We start from the raw sequence: 22,646 nt of genomic DNA on the forward strand, positions 1-22,646 counted from the left end.
ATAGGAGTACAAGATTTACAGCAATGACTTTCTGCTTTACAAAAAGACATTTGGTAAATTTCGTTTTACTTTAGAGTTCCATGGCCAGCACCAAAATCGATGTGGTGTGTGATGAGTACATTACGGGCTTGTGTAGGGTTTTTAAGAAGTAGTACAGCAATATTAGAAGCAGTGAATATAGAAATTGGTGAGAGTTGTTGCAGAGAGTTAGACAGAAATGCAGGCGGTCTTAAGGTGGTGATCTGAGGAGTTGGGTATGGGATCCTGGCGGTCACCATACTGATGCCGAGTTCCCGGCCGCCAGAATGCCGGTGGGGGGGCAAGAGCAACGAAGCCCCTTTCGGGCTTGCTGCACTCGCCACAGGTTCTATTCCCACTCTATGGGTGTAGCCCGTTAGCCGGGATTCCGGCTGTCGGCATTGTCAGTGGTCGGGATTCCGGCGTCTGTATCCTGACCGCCAGGATCCCGACTGCCAGCAATGTAACTGCATCCCATTCTGATCTGAGAGTGGGAAAGGTGTGTTAAGAAAATCGGAGCATCCTCTAGTGCAGGGCTGGTCAACCTGGGGTTCTTCAGCTGTTGTCAAACTACACATTCCAACATGCCCTGCCACAGGTTTAGCATTCCGTAATAGCAAAACTGTGGTCGGGCATGCTGGGAATTGTAGTTTAATAACAGCTGGAGAGCCACAGGTTGGCCAGGCATCTCTAGTGTATGCAAGATCAAGGCAGTAGCCATCCTGATGGGTAAAAGAGTCGGACAACTAGGAGAGTAGTTTGGAGGCACAAGGAGAGAATAAGAAATGAGGGATCATGGTGGTGGTGCATCACAGCAACACAAAGAGGTAATAGACTGAAATCCTCAAAGCATGTACTTAAAAATATGTGAATGATGGAGCATTTGTTAGTACTATGAATGTGTAATGTTTGGAAAGGAGTATTCCAATCCCACCACCGTTACATCTTCCAGGCCAGGAGGTGTAGGTGAAGTGGAGACCGCCGTGTGTTAAAGGGCTCCAGGTGAGGCAATGTCTGCCATATTTCTGTTATTGCCAGAAGGTTAAGGTTAAGAGAAAGAAGATATGGATGGATGGATATTAGTTTAGAGGTATTTTTCATTAAGGGACTGTTCAGAGGCATTCAAAACGCACCTTTAGAAAAGACGCATGCAAATAAAGCATATTTACCAGCATACGCTAAAGGCCTGATTCAGAAATGTGCGCAAAATGCATTCGCCGCTGCAAATTTGTATGTAGCGGCTGTGCGAAAATATGCAAATGTCACTGATGCCTGGATGTTGATTGTGAAGCCCACCAGTGGCAGCATGCCATCGCAGATCAGTCAATTATTACAGTTCTGGGTAACCCTGTAGCCGCTCAGCATGGGTGTAGGATGCAGGAGCCATTGTAACTTCATACGGCATTGCTGTTGCAAGCAGTAGAACGCCACCAAAACAGTAGCGACATGCCTGCGTTTTTTGCTGCCACTTCCCTGTTTCCTCCCCCAAACAGTTCCTGACTGTCAATCACTTTGTGAATAAATCCTCTCTGTGACCTGTTGCAAGACCATTGTGGTGCATGAGCAGACTGACGATATTTGCTTAACCGTGACCAGGTCCAGTTGCGTACATTTCTGAATCAGGCCTCGAGTTGAATACAGTTTAAAATTCGTCCTTTTCAAGACAGTAGCATTTGTGCTAGGTGTACATCAGGTGTAACAAGTGACATTGCATTACCCTACTTGTACACAATATACTAATATAATGAAGTGTCTTTTACACAAGAGAGGATATATTTCCTTGACAGCGATATTAATAAATATGAAAGTCGCATGTTCTATATAAAATATGATTCTGTATAAACATCTGGAATTGGAATCTTCTCTCCTGCAATGGTCTCAATGGGAATGTTAATTAAGCAATATGAATAGTCGGCTTGTAATAATATAGCCACAGTGCTAATGAGTTAAGCACCATCAGTTGGAGGGGCCAATACACAATCAGTCATTCCGAAGCCTCTAGAAATTAGTGCTGATTGCCATTATCATTGGCAGTCATTTTGTACAGTCAACACATGCAGGAGATGTGCATCATATAGATACGTCCATGTATAATTGTGTTACAGTTACTTAAAAGCAGCGCCTGTACACGGCTTACACTTACCGATACCTGTTCCGCTCCTTCCATATGTATGGAGACATAAGGGCAGATGTACTAAGGACCTTATTCAGTAAAGCAGAATCTGCAATTCTTTCAGTCGCATGCTGGGAGCCGCACATCGCAGGGCAAGGCCGCCCAACATTCTACCAGCTGCCCACCCACTGCGATCACGCTCTGCTGCCGGCGTGGCTGCGTTTGATGACACACAGCCGCCCCGAAAACACAGCTGATACTCATCCGTTTCCCCCGGCGCTGCCCGCCCTCCGAACACCTCTGCCTGTCATTCAGGCAGAGGCATTCGCAGTTAATGCGGGCAAACTGCATTAACTGCATGCGCAGAACGGGACCTGTGCATGCAATCACGGGACTTGCCGCTGAAATTGAGGTCGCTTCGCCACCTTGACGCAACCTGAATTGGGCCACAAGCCTTGATAAAGTGGATATCTTGCACTAAGGACAGGGCTGATCCAAGTGCGTGCTGATCACAGTGACAGCTTTGCAACCAAGCGAGTGGATGAGATAAGTGCGGCTGCGTAGATGTGTACTGCTCCGCATACAGCCAAACCTCTGCATTTATTTCTGTGCATGCAATGTGAGCGTAACTGCAGCCAACTTGATTTCAACCTTGAATCAGCCTCTTTATGCATACTATGGAAATGTGCATCTTCTGCAAAAAACAGCCGCAAGTCCAACTCTACATGTCATTTATTTAAATCTGCCATTACTTTGTTTTAAATCATTTGGAATAACAAAATCACTTAAGGGAGCCCATACGTCAGCAATCTATTGGAGCAATTCTGCATCTTGCAGATGAATGTGTTAAAAAAAAAAAAAAATCGCCAAGGTCTAGCGTTTAACAGATTGCTAATTCTGACCATAAAGTCATTGAAATTGGTAAATCAGATTGTCCAACATGTTGATTCCACCGACCAATCTGGGATGTAAATGGCTAGTGGATGGTAACAATCGGCCGATTTGCAGACCTTTACTAGTATTTTACTATGAAAATGGGCACTTTCGTGATTTGCAGATCTGTTCTTTGGATGAAAATGGCCTGCGAATCACTGTAAAATATCGGCATATTGATGGATTTGAAAATCGTGGAAAACGTAGAATCTGTGATTTTTATTTATTTTTGTTATTGCTGATGTATGGGCCCTATAAGTCAATACGTAAAACCTGAATCTCACTGCGGAAGATGTACAAAATATACAAACCTAAATCAGATAGCAGCATACGCTTTACATTTAAAACCAATTATTTTGCTTCCTTTCTGTAATGTGAACTTCCTTCTCATTCCGGGATATCATTGTGACTTCAGGGAAATAAACATTTAGGGGCGTATTCATTTAGTGCCATTTTCTTCGGCTAGCCGAAAAAACGGCACTAATTTGACATCGGTGTATTCAATTGCGGGCATTTTCGCCCATTTTTGAGTCCCTTTTTGTTATGTTTTTTTTTTTTGTGTGGACGAAACAGCATGGGCGAAAATGGACCAAAAAACGGGCGAAAACAACCACGAATTCACCAAAACGCGTGGATTGGCGGCGAATTCGCCAATCCACGTGGTGTTCGCCGGTGCCACAGGCATTAAATAGGTCGAATATAAATTCGACCTATAAACAGCCGAAAAGTGCCGGTTTTTGCCTGGACGAAAGAACCGGCACTAAATGAATACGCCCCTTTAGTAGGACATTTCTAAAAGCTAGCAGTGAAACTTTAACACGTGTGACATTTTTCTGGAAAGCCTTACTTCAGCACAGTGTAGAAATTAGTATTGACCAAAGTAACCAAAAACGTGCTCTGCTAATCCCATCACGATCCCATTCAGCGACATATTCCCAAAGTATTATTTCTATCATAGGCCATTTTATTTTGCTGGCGACTACTTAAGGTAAAGTGGAAACTGGCAAGCCTGTGGAGATTTTGTAGTCAGGGTCTGCACTTCTTACCACACATCCACTGATTGCAAACCTTGACTTTGAAGGGAATCTGTCAAAAGTTAGAAGAGCACTTGCATAATGCTTTGGAATTAGGCTTTTATTCCAGCACACGTAATGCAAGTTGAGCGCTGCAGCGTTTGTTACTCTGCCAGAACTGCTTTTGTATTAAAGGACCACTAGCTGTAAACTTTAAATTATTTTATGCTGAAAAAACCTTCTTATAACATTCACAAATATAGATGCAAAGCTTTGGCAGGATTTCTAGAATGTTATGTAAAGGGGCACTACAAAGAGTTATCAGAGGAATTATTTATTAAAAGAACTCTGTTTAGGACACGTGGGCACTCGCTGCGGCTGGAGAAGAGAAAATTCTGCACGCAACGGAGGAAAGGGTTCTTCACTGTTAGGGCAATAAGGATTTGGAATTCCTTGCCAGGGAAGGTGGTAATGGTGGACACTACAAATGCATTTAAAAGGGGATTGGATGAATTTCTGATTGAAAAGGATAGCCAAGGCCACAACACTTAAAATATTGAAGTTGTTAATCTGGGTGTAACGTCATTGTAGTTATTAACTAGTCATAAAACATTCTTCTGCAGGTACATTAAAATCAACTCAACTTAATTCAATAAACAGGTTGAACGCGAAGGGCATTTTGCCTCTTTTCAACCTCAATTACTATGTTACTATGTTATTTGTGAATAGGTTTGCCACAGGGGAATCGTTTGTTTCTGTACACACCACACTTCCTCTATATGTTGTAGGATGCTGCCGTGATCCTCTATCTAATAATGAAACAGAAGGCTACACACAGCTACATGACTGGCCATTTAACACAACCCCCCCCCCCAAAAAATGGTAAAAATTACATAATAAAATTTACCGTAGCTTAGCTATGGTCATTGACCGCAACCATCGGTTTACCAAAGATGGTTGATGGTTTTGCGATCATTGATGGAGATACAATGTTTCTCTGCCATCAATGGCGAGGATTGTTCTTTTTTTTCCAACGCAGGGGAAAATAAGAATTTACTTACCGATAATTCTATTTCTCGGAGTCCGTAGTGGATGCTGGGGTTCCTGAAAGGACCATGGGGAATAGCGGCTCCGCAGGAGACAGGGCACAAAAGTAAAGCTTTCCGATCAGGTGGTGTGCACTGGCTCCTCCCCCTATGACCCTCCTCCAAGCCAGTTAGGTACTGTGCCCGGACGAGCGTACACAATAAGGGAGGAATTTTGAATCCCGGGTAAGACTCATACCAGCCACACCAATCACACCGTACAACTTGTGATCAAACCCAGTTAACAGTATGATAACAGAGGAGCCTCTGAAAGATGGCTTCCTAAACAATAACCCGAATTAGTTAACAATAACTATGTACAATTATTGCAGATAATCCGCACTTGGGATGGGCGCCCAGCATCCACTACGGACTCCGAGAAATAGAATTATCGGTAAGTAAATTCTTATTTTCTCTATCGTCCTAGTGGATGCTGGGGTTCCTGAAAGGACCATGGGGATTATACCAAAGCTCCCAAACGGGCGGGAGAGTGCGGATGACTCTGCAGCACCGAATGAGAGAACTCCAGGTCCTCCTTAGCCAGAGTATCAAATTTGTAAAATTTTACAAACGTGTTCTCCCCTGACCACGTAGCTGCTCGGCAAAGTTGTAATGCCGAGACCCCTCGGGCAGCCGCCCAAGATGAGCCCACCTTCCTTGTGGAGTGGGCCTTTACAGATTTAGGCTGTGGCAGGCCTGCCACAGAATGTGCAAGTTGGATTGTGCTACAGATCCAACGAGCAATCGTCTGCTTAGACGCAGGAGCACCCATCTTGTTGGGTGCATACAATATAAACAACGAGTCAGATTTTCTGACTCCAGCTGTCCTTGCAATATATATTTTTAATGCTCTGACAACGTCCAGTAACTTGGAGTCCTCCAAGTCACTTGTAGCCGCAGGCACTACAATAGGCTGGTTCAGATGAAATGCTGACACCACCTTAGGGAGAAAATGCGGACGAGTCCGCAGTTCTGCCCTGTCCGAATGGAAAATCAGATATGGGCTTTTGTAAGATAAAGCTGCCAGTTCTGACACTCTCCTGGCCGAAGCCAGGGCTAGTAACATGGTCACTTTCCATGTGAGATATTTTAAATCCACCTTTTTTAGTGGTTCAAACCAATGAGATTTTAGAAATTCCAAAACCACATTGAGATCCCACGGTGCCACTGGAGGCACCACAGGAGGCTGTATATGCAGCACTCCCTTAACAAAAGTCTGGACTTCAGGAACTGAAGCCAATTCTTTTTGAAAGAAAATCGACAGGGCCGAAATTTGAACCTTAATAGATCCCAATTTGAGACCCATAGACAATCCTGATTGCAGGAAATGTAGGAATCGACCCAGTTGAAATTCCTCCGTCGGAGCACTCCGATCCTCGCACCACGCAACATATCTTCGCCAAATGCGGTGATAGTGTTGCACGGTTACTTCCTTCCTTGCTTTAATCAAAGTAGGAATGACTTCTTCCGGCATGCCTTTTTCCTTTAGGATCCGGCGTTCAACCGCCATGCCGTCAAACGCAGCCGCGGTAAGTCTTGAAACAGACAGGGACCCTGCTGAAGCAAGTCCCTCCTTAGAGGTAGAGGCCACGGATCTTCCGTGATCATCTCTTGAAGTTCCGGGTACCAAGTCCTTCTTGGCCAATCCGGAACCACTAGTATCGTTCTTACGCCTCTTTGCCGTATAATTCTCAATACTTTTGGTATGAGAGGCAGAGGAGGAAACACATACACCGACTGGTACACCCAAGGCGTTACCAGCGCGTCCACAGCTATTGCCTGCGGATCTCTTGACCTGGCGCAATACCTGTCCAGTTTTTTGTTGAGGCGAGACGCCATCATGTCCACCATTGGTCTTTCCCAACGGGTTACCAGCATGTGGAAGACTTCCGGATGAAGTCCCCACTCTCCCGGGTGAAGGTCGTGTCTGCTGAGGAAGTCTGCTTCCCAGTTGTCCACTCCCGGGATGAACACCGCTGACAGTGCTATCACATGATTCTCTGCCCAGCGAAGAATCCTTGCAGCTTCTGCCATTGCACTCCTGCTTCTTGTGCCGCCCTGTCTGTTTACATGGGCGACTGCCGTGATGTTGTCCGACTGGATCAACACTGGTTTTCCTTGAAGCAGAGGTTCTGCCTGGCTTAGAGCATTGTAGATTGCTCTCAGTTCCAGAATGTTTATGTGAAGAGACGTTTCCAGGCTCGTCCACACTCCCTGGAAGTTTCTTCCTTGTGTGACTGCTCCCCAGCCTCTCAGGCTGGCGTCCGTGGTCACCAGGATCCAATCCTGTATGCCGAATCTGCGGCCCTCCAATAGATGAGCACTCTGCAACCACCACAGAAGAGATACCCTTGTCCTTGGAGACAGGGTTATCCGCTGGTGCATCTGAAGATGCGACCCTGACCATTTGTCCAACAGATCCCTCTGGAAAATTCGTGCATGGAATCTGCCGAATGGAATTGCTTCGTAAGAAGCCACCATTTTTCCCAGGACTCTTGTGCATTGATGTACAGACACCTTTCCTGGTTTTAGGAGGTTCCTGACAAGCTCGGATAACTCCTTGGCTTTTTCCTCCGGGAGAAAAACCTTTTTCTGAACCGTGTCCAGAATCATCCCTAGGAACAGCAGACGAGTTGTCGGCATTAACTGGGATTTTGGAATATTCAGAATCCAGCCGTGCTGTTTTAGCACTTCTTGAGACAGTGCTAATCCCCTCTCTAGCTGTTCTCTGGACCTTGCCCTTATTAGGAGATCGTCCAAGTATGGGATAATTAATACGCCTTTTCTTCGAAGAAGAATCATCATCTCGGCCATTACCTTTGTAAAGACCCGAGGTACCGTGGACAATCCGAACGGCAGCGTCTGAAACTGATAGTGACAGTTTTGTACAACGAACCTGAGGTACCCCTGGTGTGAGGGGTAAATTGGAACGTGGAGGTACGCATCCTTGATGTCCAAGGACACCATAAAGTCCCCTTCTTCCAGGTTCGCTATCACTGCTCTGAGTGACTCCATTTTGAACTTGAACTTCTTTATGTACAGGTTCAAGGACTTCAGATTTAGAATAGGTCTTACCGAGCCGTCCGGCTTCGGTACCACAAATAGAGTGGAATAATACCCCTTTCCCTGTTGTAGAAGAGGTACCTTGACTATCACCTGCTGAGAGTACAGCTTGTGAATGGCTTCCAAAACCGTCTCCCTTTCGGAGGGGGACGTTGGTAAAGCAGACTTCAGGAAACGGCGAGGCGGATCTGTCTCTAGTTCCAACCTGTACCCCTGAGATATTATCTGCAGGATCCAGGGATCTACCTGCGAGTGAGCCCACTGCGCGCTGAAATTCTCGAGACGACCGCCCACCGCCCCCGAGTCCGCTTGAGAAGCCCCAGCGTCATGCTGAGGCTTTTGTAGAAGCGGGGGAGGGCTTCTGTTCCTGGGAAGGAGCTGCCTGTTGGTGTCTCTTCCCCCTTCCTCTGCCTCGTGGCAGATATGAATATCCCTTTGCTCTCTTGTTTTTAAAGGAACGAAAGGGCTGCGGTTGAAAAGTCGGTGTCCTTTTCTGTTGGGGAGTAGCTTGAGGTAAAAAGGTGGATTTCCCGGCTGTAGCCGTGGCCACCAAATCTGATAGACCGACTCCAAATAACTCCTCCCCTTTATACGGCAAAACTTCCATATGCCGTTTTGAGTCCGCATCGCCTGACCACTGTCGCGTCCATAAACTTCTTCTGGCCGAAATGGACATAGCACTTACCCGTGATGCCAGTGTGCAGATATCCCTCTGTGCATCACGCATATAAAGAAATGCATCCTTTATTTGCTCTAAAGACAGTAAAACATTGTCCCTATCCAGGGTATCAATATTTTCAATCAGGGACTCTGACCAAGCTACTCCAGCACTGCACATCCAGGCTGTCGCTATAGCTGGTCGTAGTATAACACCTGTATGTGTGTATATACTTTTTTGGATATTTTCCATCCTCCTATCTGCTGGATCTTTAAGTGCGGCCGTCTCAGGAGAGGGTAACGCCACTTGTTTAGATAAGCGTGTGAGCGCCTTATCCACCCTAGGAGGTGTTTCCCAGCGCGCCCTAACCTCTGACGGGAAAGGGTATAAAGCTAATAACTTCTTTGAAATTAGCATCTTTTTATCGGGGGTAACCCACGCTTCATCACATACATCATTTAGTTCTTCTGATTCAGGAAAAACTATAGGTAGTTTTTTCACACCCCACATAATACCCTGTTTAGTGGTACCTGTAGTATCAGCTAAATGTAACGCCTCCTTCATTGCCAAAATCATATAACGTGTGGCCCTACTGGAAAATACGGTTGATTCGTCACCGTCGCCACTGGAATCAGTGCCTGTGTCTGGGTCTGTGTCGACCGACTGAGGCAAAGGGCGTTTTACAGCCCCTGACGGTGTTTGAGGCGCCTGGACAGGCACTAACTGATTGTCCGGCCGTCTCATGTCGTCAAACGACTGCTTTAGCGTGTTGACACTATCCCGTAATTCCATAAATAAAGGCATCCATTCTGGTGTCGACCCCCTAGGAGGTGACATCCCCATATTTGGCAATTGCTCCGCCTCCACACCAATATCGTCCTCATACATGTCGACACACACGTACCGACACACAGCAGACACACAGGGAATGCTCTTAAGGAAGACAGGACCCCACTAGCCCTTTGGGGAGACAGAGGGAGAGTTTGCCAGCACACACCAAAAGCGCTATATATGACAGGGATAGCCTTATAATAAGTGCTCCCTGTATAGCTGCTTTTATAATATAATTTTTGCCACTATTTTGCCCCCCCTCTCTTGTTTTACCCTGTTTCTGTAGTGCAGTGCAGGGGAGAGACCTGGGAGCCGTCCTGACCAGCGGAGCTGTGTAAGGAAAATGGCGCTGTGTGCTGAGGAGATAGGCCCCGCCCCTTTTCCGGCGGGCTCGTCTCCCGCTCTTTAGTGTATTCTGGCAGGGGTTAAATATCTCCATATAGCCCCCGGAGGCTATATGTGAGGTATTTTTTAGCCAAATAGGTTTTCATTTGCCTCCCAGGGCGCTCCCCTCCCAGCGCCCTGCACCCTCAGTGACTGCCGTGTGAAGTGTGCTGAGAGGAAAATGGCGCACAGCTGCAGTGCTGTGCGCTACCTTTAGAAGACTGAGGAGTCTTCTGCCGCCGATTCTGGACCTCTTCATGTTTCAGCATCTGCAAGGGGGCCGGCGGCGAGGCTCCGGTGACCATCCAGGCTGTACCTGTGATCGTCCCTCTGGAGCTGATGTCCAGTAGCCAAGAAGCCAATCCATCCTGCACGCAGGTGAGTTCACTTCTTCTCCCCTAAGTCCCTCGTTGCAGTGATCCTGTTGCCAGCAGGACTCGCTGTAAAATAAAAAACCTAAGCTAAACTTTCTCTAAGCAGCTCTTTAGGAGAGCCACCTAGATTGCACCCTTCTCGGCCGGGCACAAAAATCTAACTGGCTTGGAGGAGGGTCATAGGGGGAGGAGCCAGTGCACACCACCTGATCGGAAAGCTTTACTTTTGTGCCCTGTCTCCTGCGGAGCCGCTATTCCCCATGGTCCTTTCAGGAACCCCAGCATCCACTAGGACGATAGAGAAACAGCACTTAGCCTGGCCCCACCCTTTTTTCCTGATTGTCTGTCAGCAGTCACTTGTTCCAGAGTAGGGATATCCATTGATGGTTTTCATGCCATCGATGTAAAATACAGATGACACAATCAATCAATCAATTGAGATCATCCACGGTGAACCCTTCAATATCCATCCCTATTGTAGCTGCCAACTGTAAGATTTTATTATATTATTGTGTGCACTGGGTTGGTTTTGTCACATTTTCTGCTATTTATTGCACCTTATTTTGTATCCGATTATTTTTTTCAGCAAATAGAAGAATTCACGCAGAATTCCACTGGCTGCCTGTAAGATGATGAATTATTTTCAAGATTGGCTTACTGACTTTCAAAGTCCTACATGACCAGGGTCCAAGGTATCTGAAGCAGCTTCTGATTTCATACTGCCCCGCTCAATTACTATGATCTGTAGATAAAGGCATAGTCAAATTAAGAAGGGGGTGCAGGGTATACTGTAACCCTGGCCCCCCTCTTTTGGTGGACCCCTAGGCTGATGCACAATTACATCACTAGCTCTCCCTCTTGTGCAGCAGCAGAACAAGGCAGCCAGAATGCAAACAGGACAGTACAGTATGTAGTGCAGGTAGAGACTCAGGGGAATCAGGTTTCAGAGCGACACACACAGTCTTCCTGAGTTATGTCCCAGTGTTTAAGTAGTACAGAGGCTGCTGCTATTCTTGCATGTGACAAGTTAAATTACAGATTTTCTTTTTCTGTGTGTATTTTAAGGTTAAGTTGTCTTTGTTCCACTTCAAGAAAACTTTATAAAATAGCTGTCTCAATTAGGTGAAGCTATAAACAGTACCCAGGCATTATTAAAATATTAGTTTTAAATCTAATATATACTATTGGTTAAATATACACAATCCATACCTCCCGACATGAGTTCCCTCTTAATTTATGATTGCAATCACTTGCATTGAAATACCTGTCTTAACAATTAAATAGTTCATCACAGGTGACGCCGATCAAATATCAAGAGGGAAGTCCAGGAGCAGAGCATTTTGTCCCTCCTGGAATGGGTCATAGTGGGAGATATCCACAATCCCCTTTCCCCCAGGCCAGTGCCGTAACTAGGCATTTTAGCGCTGTGTGCAAGAAACGTCTTTGGCACCCCCCCTATGCAAGATGGGGGCAGTGCGCGCAGCAGGCGTGCGATAAATATATAGGGGCTTGGCTTCACGGGGAAGGGGCATGGCCACAAAATAATACCAATTCATACTACGGTGCGCAGTAGTCTCCATTATTCAAATTACGCTGCACAGTAGCGCCACTACACCAGGTAGAGCCCCTTTTCTCTAACGTCCTAGTGGATGCTGGGGACTCCGTCAGGACCATGGGGAATAGCGGGCTCCGCAGGAGACAGGGCACATCTAAAAAAGCTTTTAGGTCACATGGTGTGTACTGGCTCCTCCCCCTATGACCCTCCTCCAAGCCTCAGTTAGGTTTTTGTGCCCGTCCGAGAGGGTGCAATCTAGGTGGCTCTCTTAAAGAGCTGTTTAGAAAAGTTTTTTTTTAGGTTTCTAATCAGTGATTCCTGCTGGCGACAGGATCACTGCAACGAGGGACTTAGGGGAGAGACTTGCAACTCACCTGCGTGCAGGAGGATTGAAGTCTTAGGCTACTGGACACTGAGCTCCAGAGGGAGTCGGAACACAGGTCAGCCTGGGGTTCGTCCCGGAGCCGCGCCGCCGATCCCCCTTACAGACGCTGAAGAACGGCAGAACGGAGGTCCGGAAACAGGCGGCAGAAGACTCCTCAGTCTTCATGAAGGTAGTGCACAGCACTGCAGCTGTGCGCCATTGTTGCTACACGGCTCACTGATCTCGGTCACGGAGGGTGCAGGGCGCTGCTGGGGGCGCCCTGGGCAGCAATATAGATTACCTTAGAGGCAAATAAATACATCACATATAGCCATTAAGGCTATATGTATGTATTTAACCCAGGCCAGTTTTCCTAATAACCGGGAGAAAAGCCCGCCGTGAAAGGGGCGGAGCTTATTCTCCTCAGCACTCAGCGCCATTTTCCTGACCAGCTCCGCTGGTGAGGAAGGCTCCCACTCTCCCCTGCACTACAGAAACAGGGTTAAAGAGAAGGGGGGCATAAATTGGCGATATAATTATATATTAAGAGCCCATATATAGAAACAACACCTTCTAGGGTTGTTATATACATTATGGCGCTTTTGGTGTGTGCTGGCAAACTCTCCCTCTGTCTCCCCAAAGGGCTAGTGGGTCCTGTCCTCTATCAGAGCATTCCCTGTATGTGTGTGCTGTAGGTCGGTACGTGTGTGTCGACATGTATGAGGAAAATGTTGGTGAGGAGACGGAGAAAATTGCCTGTAATGGTGATGTCACTCTCTAGGGAGTCGACACCAGAATGGATGGCTTACTTATGGAATTACGTGATAATGTCAACACGCTGCAAGCCGGTTGACGACATGAGACAGCCGGCGGACAAATTAGTATCGGTCCAGGCGTCTCAGACACCGTCAGGGGCTTGTAAAAACGCCCATTTACCTCAGTCGGTCGACAGACACTGACACGGACACTGACCCCAGTGACGACGGTGAAGAAACAAACGTATTTTTCCTTTAGGGCCACAAGTTACATGTTAAGGGCAATGAAGGAGGTGTTACGTATTTCTGATACCACAAGTACCACAAATAAGGGTATTTTGTAGGGTGGGAATAAACTACTTGTAGTTTTGCCTGAATCAGATAAATTAAATGAAGTGTGTGATGATACGTGGGGTTCCTCCGACAGAAAGTTATGGGCGGTATACCCTTTTTCCCGCCAGTAGTAAGGGCGAGTTGGAAAACACACCTTAGGGTGGACAAGGCGCTCACACGCTTATAAAAAACATGGCGTTACCGTTTCCAGATACGGCCGCCCTCAAGGAGCCAGCTGATAGGAAGCTGGAAAATATCATAACAGTATATACACACATACTGGTGTTATACTACGACCTGCAATCGCCTCAGCCTGGATGTGCAGCGCTGAGGGGGCTTGGTCGGATTTCCTGACTGAAAATTTTGATACCCTTGACAGGGACAGGATTTTATTGTCTATAGAGCATTTTAAGGATGCATTTCTATATATGTGTGATGCGCAGAGGCATATTTGCATTCTGGCATCAAGAGTAAATGTGATGTACATATCTGCCAGACGAAGACACGACAGTGGTCAGGTGAGGCAGATTCCAGACGGCATATGGAAGTATTGCCGTATAAAGGGGCGGTCCATTGGACCTGGTGGCCATGGCAACAGCTGAAAAATCCACCTTTTGTTACCCCGAGTCACATATTGGCAGAAAAGGACACAGTCTTTTCAGTCTCAGTCCTTTCGTCCCCATACGGGCAGGCGGGCGAAGGCCAGTCATATCTGCCCAGGGGGAGAGGAAAGGGAAGAAGACTGCAGCAAGCAGCTCATTCCCAGGAACAGAAGCTCCTCACGGCTTCTGCCAAGTCCGCAGCATAACGCTGGGGCCGTACAAGCGGACTCAGGTGCGGTAGGGGGTCATCTCAAGAGTTTCAGCAACACTCGCAAGGGAACTCCGGGATCCTACATGTAATATCCCAGGTGTACATTGGAAATTCGAGACGTCTCCCCCTCACACAATTCACAGGCTGTATTCCCAGCAGGTGATAATCAAAGTACCCTTCTTACAACAAGGAAGGGGGTAGTATTCCACACTATATTGTGGTACTGAAGCCAACCGGCTCGGTGAGATCTGAAATATTTGAACACTTACATACAAGCGTTCAAATCAAGATGGAGTCACTCGGAGCAGTGATAGCGAACCAGGAAGAAGGGGACGATATGATGTCACTGGATATCAGGGACGTTTACCTACAGGTCCAAATTTGCCCTTCTCACCAAGGGTACTTCAGGTTCCTGGTACAGAACTGTCACTATCAGTTCAGACGCTGCCGTTTGGATTGTCCACGGCGCCCCGGGTCTTTACCAAGGTAATGGCCGGAATGATGATTTTTCTTAAAAGAAACATGGACGCTTTCCTGATAAGGGCAAGGTCCAGAGAACAGTTGGAGGTCGGAGTAGCACTATCTTAAGTAGTTCTACGACAGCACGAGTGGATTCTAAATATTCCAAAATCGCAGCTTTTTCCGACGACACGTCTACTGTTCCTAGGGAAGATTCTGGACACAGTCCAGAAAAACGTGTTTCTCCCAGTGGAGAAAACCAGGGAGTTATCCGAGCTAATCGGGATCCTCCTAAAACCAGGAAAAGTGTCAGTGCATCATTGCACAAGAGTCCTGGTAAAAATGGTGGCTTATTACGAAGCAATTCCATTCGGCAGATTTCCCGCAAGAACTCTTCAGTGGGATCTGCTGGACAAATGGTCCGGATCGCATCCTCAGATGCATCAGCGGATAACCCTATATCCAAGGAAAAGGGTGTCTCTCCTGTGGTGATTACAGAGTGCTCATCTTCTAGAGGGCCGCAGATTCGGCATTCAGGATTGGATGCCGGTGACCACGGAGGCCAGCCTGAGAGGCTGGGGAACAGTCACACAGGGAAAAAATTTCCAGGGAAGTGTGATTAAGTCTGGAGAATTCTCTCCGCATAAATAAGCTTAGAGCAATTTTATAATGCTCTAAACTTAGCTAGACCTCTGCTTCAAGGTCAGCCGGTATTGATCCAGTGGGATAACATCACGGCAGTCGCCCACGTAAACAGAAGGGCGGCACAAGAAGCAGGAGGGCAGTGAAAACTGCAAGGATTTTTCGCTAGGCGGAAAATCATGTGATAGCACTGTCAGCAGTGTTCTTTCCGGGAGTGGACGACTGGGAAGCAGACTTCCTCAGCAGGCATGACCTCCACCCGGGAGAGTGGAAACTTCATAGGGAAGTTTTTCAACATGATTGTGGACCGTTGGCAAAGACCAAAGGTGGACATGATGGCGTCCCGCCCGAACAAAAAACGGGACAGGTATTCCGCCAGGTCATGAGACCTTCAGGCGATAGCTGTGGATGTTCTGGTAACACCGTGGGTGTACCAGTCTGTGTATGTGTTCCCTCCTCTGTTTCTCATAACCAGGGTATTGAGAATTATAAGACATAGAGGAGTATGAACTATACTAGTGGCTCCGGATTGGCCAAGAGGGACTTGGTACCCGGAACTTCAAGAAATGCTCACAGAGGACTAAGGGCCTGGGGAGCTAAGAAGGGACTTGATTCAGCAAGTACCATGTCTATTCCAAGACTTACCGCGGCTGCGTTTGACGGCATGGCGGTTGAATGCCGGATCCTGAGGGGAAAAGGCATTCCATAAGAGGTCATACCTACCCTGGTCAAAGCCAGGAAGGAGGTGACCGCACAACGTCATCACCACATGTGGTGAAAATATGTTGCGTGGGTGAGGCCAGGAAGGCTCCACGACGGAAATTCAACTAGGTCGATTTCTACACTTCCTGAAAACAGGAGTGTTTTGGACCTCAAATTGGGGTTCATTAACATTTAAATTTCGGCCCTGTAGATTTTCTTCCAGAAAGAATTGACTTCAGTTCCTGAAGTCCAGATTGTAAAGGATGTATTGCACATACAGCTTTTTTGTGCCCCTAGGGGCACCGTGAGATCTCAACATAGTGTTGGGATTTCTTAAAATCATATTGGTTTGAACCGCTCAAATCTGTGGATTTGAAATATCTCACATGGAAAGTGACCATGCTGTTGACAAATATCTCACATGGGAAGTGACCATGTTGTTAGCCCTGGCCTCGGCCAGGCGATTGTCAGAATGGGCGGCTTTGTCTTACAAAAGCCCATATTAAAATTTTCCATTTGAACAGGACAGAACTGGGACTCGTCTCCAGTTTCTTCATAAAGGGGTGTCAGCGTTTTCACCTGAAACAACCTCTTGTGGTGCCTGCGGCTACTAGGGACTTGGAGGACTCCAAGTTACTAGACGTGGTCAGGGCCCTAAAAATATATATATATATATATATATAGTTAGGACGGCTGGAGTCAGAAAGTCTGACTTGCTGTTTATACTGTATACACCCAACAAGCTGGGTGCTCATGCTTCTAAGCAGTCTATTGCACGCTGGATTTGTAGTACAATTCAGCTTGCACATTCTGTGGCAGGCCTGCCACAGACGAAATATGTAGATGCCCATTCCACAAGGAAGGTGGGCTCATCCTGGGCGGCTGCCCGAGGAGTCTCGGCATTACAACTTTGCCGAGCAGCTACGTGGTCAGGGGAGAACACGTTTGTAAAATTTTACAAATTTTGATACTCTGGCTAAGGAGGACCTGGAGTTCTCTCATTCGGTGCTGCAGAGTCATCCGCACTCTCCCGCCCGTTTGGGAGCTTTGGTATAATCCCCATGGTCCTGACGGAGTCCCCAGCATCCACTAGGACGTTAGAGAAAATAAGAATTTACTTACCGATAATTCTATTTCTCGTAGTCCGTAGTGGATGCTGGGCGCCCATCCCAAGTGCGGATTGTCTGCAATGCTTGTACATAGTTATTGTTACAAAAATCGGGTTATTACTATTGTTGTGAGCCATCTTTTCGGAGGCTACTTCGTTTTGTTATCATACTGTTAACTGGGTTCAGATCACAAGTTGTACGGTGTGATTGGTGTGGCTGGTATGAGTCTTACCCGGGATTCAAGATCCTTCCTTATTGTGTACGCTCGTCCGGGCACAGTACCTAACTGAGGCTTGGAGGAGGGTCATAGGGGGAGGAGCCAGTACACACCATGTGACCTAAAAGCTTTTTTAGATGTGCCCTGTCTCCTGCGGAGCCCGCTATTCCCCATGGTCCTGACGGAGTCCCCAGCATCCACTACGGCCTACGAGAAATAGAATTATCGGTAAGTAAATTCTTATTTTCCACATTACGGCAGACAGCATCCCCCTTTTTACACATTACGGCAGACAGCGTCCCCTTTTTACACATTACGGCAGACAGCGTCCCCTTTTTACACATTACGGCAGACAGCGTCCCCCTTTTTACACATTACGGCAGACAGCATCCCCTTTTTACACATTATGGCAGGCAGCGTCCCCTTTTTACACATTACGCCAGACAGTGTCCCCTTTTCACAATTGATGATAAATAAATATACATATGTGGCATTGCAGTGCTGCTACTGACAAGTCAGGGGATGGAAAACTGCAGCCTGCCCGAGTGAGTTATCCTCCTCTGAAAGCTACTGTAAGCCAGCTCCTCGCAGCGCTTGGCGGGGCGCGGGGAGACCAAGCCGGAACAGGCTCCCAAGTTGCGGGGGTGGCGATGCGGCATCCAGAGCAGAGAGAGGCGGTTGACTGTGAAGGGAGAGACCCGGGAGCTGGCGGCTGCGCTCCCGAGTCCCCTGCAGCGGCGCAGGCGGGAGACAGGCGCCGGCGGAGACCTGACAGCGTGTCGTGCCGGGGGGGGGGGGGGGAGGAGGAGGAGAGGGAGCTGTGGCGCTCAGGGACCCATTCAGTGAGGCGGTGCTGGAGGGACTCTATATCGAATGCTGCCAATGTGGCTGCGGCCAGGCGGTGCGCCTTCAGTGCATGTGCGCTGTGGGCAAGGCACCATCGGCACACACCTACTTACGGCACTGCCCCAGGCACCCGTGTCTTAAGTGCCCTGGGTTCCCCCAAGGCTTACTCCAGCCCTGGATGAAAGACTTTTAGAAGTACATAAAATCTCCTGTAATTCATCTGGAGGTCGAGCTTTTAGCCACATGGCGCAAACTCTCCAGAACTCGCTTTCCCGCAGAGTGCGAGAGGCCCCCACTCTAGAATCCTTCAAAAACAGACTCAAGACTTTCCTGTTTACTCAGCATTTCCTTAACAGCCCTTTAGTATCTCCCTGCTCTCTCTATTTGTGAAGAGCTTTTCTGTACTGTATTATGTTCATTCTATCTGTTAAGCGCCTTGAGTCCTATTGGTGAAAGAGCGTATATAAATAAAATGATTATTATTATACTATTATAGTAACTGCACGCTTCAGTAGCCGAGGGGGGACATGTCCCTCCACCAACATGACCATGCCTCTTTTCAGGTAGTGTCCTGATTCCCAGAGGAGACATGTTGAGAGGTGTGTGTGTATTCAGAACTTTGTGGGCCCCATAGCAACATTTTGAAGGGGCCCCTGTCCCAGTGATATTAGAGAGACCTCTCTGCAGCAGTTGTTGTTGTTCTGTCCCATCGTAGTGCCCTAGTTTATTTTATAAACCATGTTAGTGCCCCAGAGGGGCAGACCCAGAACAAAATGACAGCGTGGCACCATGACAAGGGAACGAGGGGTGGTGTTAGGCGCCGAAGGCGTGCCTGCTCCTAGGAAAGTGGGTGTGGCCTCAAAAGGAATGCCATATCCATGTGACGGGGAGAGGGCGATGCCTTGGATAGGTAGAGGGTGACAGGAGAGAGAGGGTAATGGGAAGAGAGTGACTCGGGGAGAGGCAGAGTGGGAGGCAGTGGGTGATAGGGAGAGATAAGGGGGACGGAGAGGCAGTGGGTGACATGGTGTAAGTGGGTGACCGAGAGTCAAGTGTGACGGAAAGATAGTGTGGAACTAGGGAGGCAGGGATGACAGATAGATAGTGGGTGACTGGCGAGGCAGTGGGTGACAGAGTCTGGTACAGAGGGCCGGTTGCCTGCCCACTGCCTCTCATTCCCAGCCTCCTGCTGACTAAAAAATAAAAACAAAACAAACAACCACGAAAATAACGGGTAGGGGGACATGTGCCTGGGTGTCCCCCACGAATCCGCTAGTGGTACCCTAGTTCAAGTTATGTCACATTGTAGGGCTGCCAGTACACATTTGCAACACCGTACCCCCAATGGGTTTTTGATAATATGATTATTTTAGTCTGACAGTGTTTGTTTGTTTGTTTGTATGTTTGTTTTTGTGTTTTTGTTTTTGTTTTTTTGGGGGGGACGACAAATTACCGCCTTGCCCCGGGTGATGAAAATCTTAGTTTCGGCCCTGCCCCAATTCACATATGACATTCAGTGTCCCAGATCATGTTATGCCACATGACAGTGCGCCCTGTGAATATGTTACATTACAGTGCACGTTCATATTGTGCCACATTACAGTGCCCCAGTTCATATTATATAACAGTATGGTTACCACATTACAATGAGCAGATCCAGGGGCATACCTAGATATTTTGTTGGCCCAAGGCAAAAGTTTGTCCCCTATGTACCCTCCAATGGTGAGAAATGTATATAACACATGTAATAGGGAAGGTGGGCTCTTGCCAGCTCCGGGCCCCTCTCAGCTCAGGGCCCCATAGCAGATTCACTCCATGCACCTATGCTAGCTACGCCGCATAGCCATGTCAGTGTTACAGTACAAACAGAATGACTTTTCTGAATTTGCAATACTCATGTATATTACAGTGCCATACTATAGCTGGGTAGGTGCCTGGGAGAAGAGGAGGTGGGGAGTTGGATGCTGCCTGTGGACAATAACACCCTCGGCTGTGGTATATTATACAGCAGTATCAGCGAAGGGCCTGATTCAGAGAAGGAAGCAGACCTCTTTTTTTTTTTTTTGCAGCTGAGCGATTATCGGCAGTATGTACGTGCAGTTGATAGTTGACTGACCTGCGTCGGACACTGCATCTTTGTACGCAGCCACTGGTATTTGCCAGTGCCGAATTTCCCATTAGGCATGTGAGGCACATGCCTAGGGGCGGCACTTGTTTGGGGGCAGCACTTGGATGCTTGTGTTGGTACTGTCAGCCCAAAATGTACCAGTAACTGCAAAATATTTCCACTGTACCGTGCCATATGCTGTCTTGAATGGAGTGTCAATGGATAGGACATACACATAATGCCCCTGTAAGCTGTCCTACTTTAGTAAATATGTGTACATAATAAAAAAATTAAAAAATGTCATAGTGGGTTTTTATTATTCTATTAAATTGGCTATCATCAAATGAGAGTTACCAATCAATGAAAATAATAAAATTACTGTTGTGCCTAGGGGCGCCCTAACCCCTAAATCTTCCCATGAGATTGCAAAGCTACCGGTGGGCATTCTTTTCACACTTTTGTCTTGTTTTTGTGGGTTTTTTTGTGTTTTTTTGTTACTTTTTTAGCCTCAGGGCCACGTAGAGCAAAGGCTCATGGGAAGTGCAATATTGGCAAACTGACCAAGCTCCAAAAAGCTGAGCCTTTTGCAGCTTGCCTCCTGATCAGAGGCGGGTTTAGACCTCATGGGGCTCTAAGCAAGACACTGATTTGGAGACCCCCTGTCTTGCTGCTTTCAATGGAATCTGCCTTTGAACAACAGCACTTTGCAGAACCACATTGTAATACACAATGGACCTGATTCAGCCTCACACGCAATAGTCCAAAAATCGCCCATTTGCACAGTGCATGCGCAGACTTTCACAGTGAGATCGCATCCCGGAAGGATACGATCGCACTGTCACTGATATCGGCATTGTTAGAATGGGCAGCGATTCAGCGTTAAGAGGGGGTGGTCCGGACAGCCCAGGCATATCCAGACCATTTTAGTGACGTCACACACCACAATGCGGGGAAAAACATGGCCGTAATGCACCTGCATACACACCCTGGCTGCGTATGCAGGGGGGCTACCTCTATTTGCTGCGTCTGCGATGCGATCGCAATTGAATTGCGATTGCATCGCTGGGCGGTCTCCAGCTTGCAATCGTATGCAGTTTTTCTATTTTAGCAAAATTACAACAGAAGCTGAATTAGTGGTCTCTGTTAATGCTGGCCCTCATTCCGAGTTGATCGGTCGCAAGGCGAATTTAGCAGAGTTACACACGCTAAGCCGCCGCCTACTGGGAGTGAATCTTAGCTTCTTAAAATTGCGACCGATGTATTCGCAATATTGCGATTACTAACTACTTAGCAGTTTCAGAGTAGCTCCAGACTTACTCTGCCTGTGCGATCAGTTCAGTGCTTGTCGTTCCTGGTTGACGTCACAAACACACCCAGCGTTCGCCCAGGCACTCCCACCGTTTCCCCGGCCACTCCTGCGTTTTTTCCGGAAACGGTAGCGTTTTCAGCCACACGCCCCTGAAACGCCGTGTTTCCGCCCAGTAACACCCATTTCCTGTCAATCACATTACGATCGCCGGAGCGAAGAAAAAGCCGTGAGTAAAAATACTTTCTTCATAGTAAAGTTACTTGGCGCAGTCGCAGTGCGAACATTGCGCATGCGTACTAAGCGGATTTTCACTGCGATGCGATGAAAAATACAGAGCGAACAACTCGGAATGAGGGCCGCTATGTAGTCCAAAGCAAAACTGCAGAAACTGCCTCCACGTAGGAAGGTAAGTATACTTACCTTCCCCTGTTGGGATTCTGATCGTCGGGATTCTACTGCCATCATTCTCTACTGAACCTGCAGTAACCCTGCCAGGCCCAAACTTGGAAGTAAAGTGATCGTGTAATTGTTCCCTTTGCTTTTTAGAATTTACAGCAGCACTGCAACAAAGTCTTGATAAATGACAACCCAATAAATAGTTTCTCATTGCCGCCATATGCAGCTTTAACATTATATTGGTGTTTAAATGTGGGTCTTGCTAAATATGCCCCTAAACATGCAGAATAAGCATAAGAACAGTTGCTGACAATGTACTCAGTATGCACAGCTGGAGAAGTGCTTTGATGCAAAAGATCACTATTGGAAAACACTTTGTCGTGGGAAATATTTATTATTAGAACCTGGCGCTTAGCCTTGTATATACCATACACAGAAACTAGCCCCTGTGCCACAAAAGGACAGTCCAGAATCACATGGCTGGCTAACATCATTGGATTCATGAACAAGCCCCTTGCGTTGTGTGGACAGACTCCGCAGCGCTCAGCCTGTAAAAGATGCATAGAA

General features: G+C 47.3%; 1 long non-coding RNA gene across 1 annotated transcript in view; it reads left to right on the forward strand.

Annotated features, from left to right (window-relative positions):
- LOC134948484 (uncharacterized) overlaps nt 1-22,646 on the forward strand; it is a 149,049-nt gene that overhangs the window by 57,249 nt on the left and 69,154 nt on the right. Inside the window, exon 3 of the long non-coding RNA XR_010182965.1 lies at nt 11,059-11,164. This is a non-coding gene — a long non-coding RNA (uncharacterized LOC134948484). The remainder of the gene's footprint in view (nt 1-11,058; nt 11,165-22,646) is intronic.

Source organism: Pseudophryne corroboree, chromosome 8 (assembly GCF_028390025.1).
Source record: "Pseudophryne corroboree isolate aPseCor3 chromosome 8, aPseCor3.hap2, whole genome shotgun sequence".
NCBI lineage: Eukaryota > Metazoa > Chordata > Amphibia > Anura > Myobatrachidae > Pseudophryne > Pseudophryne corroboree.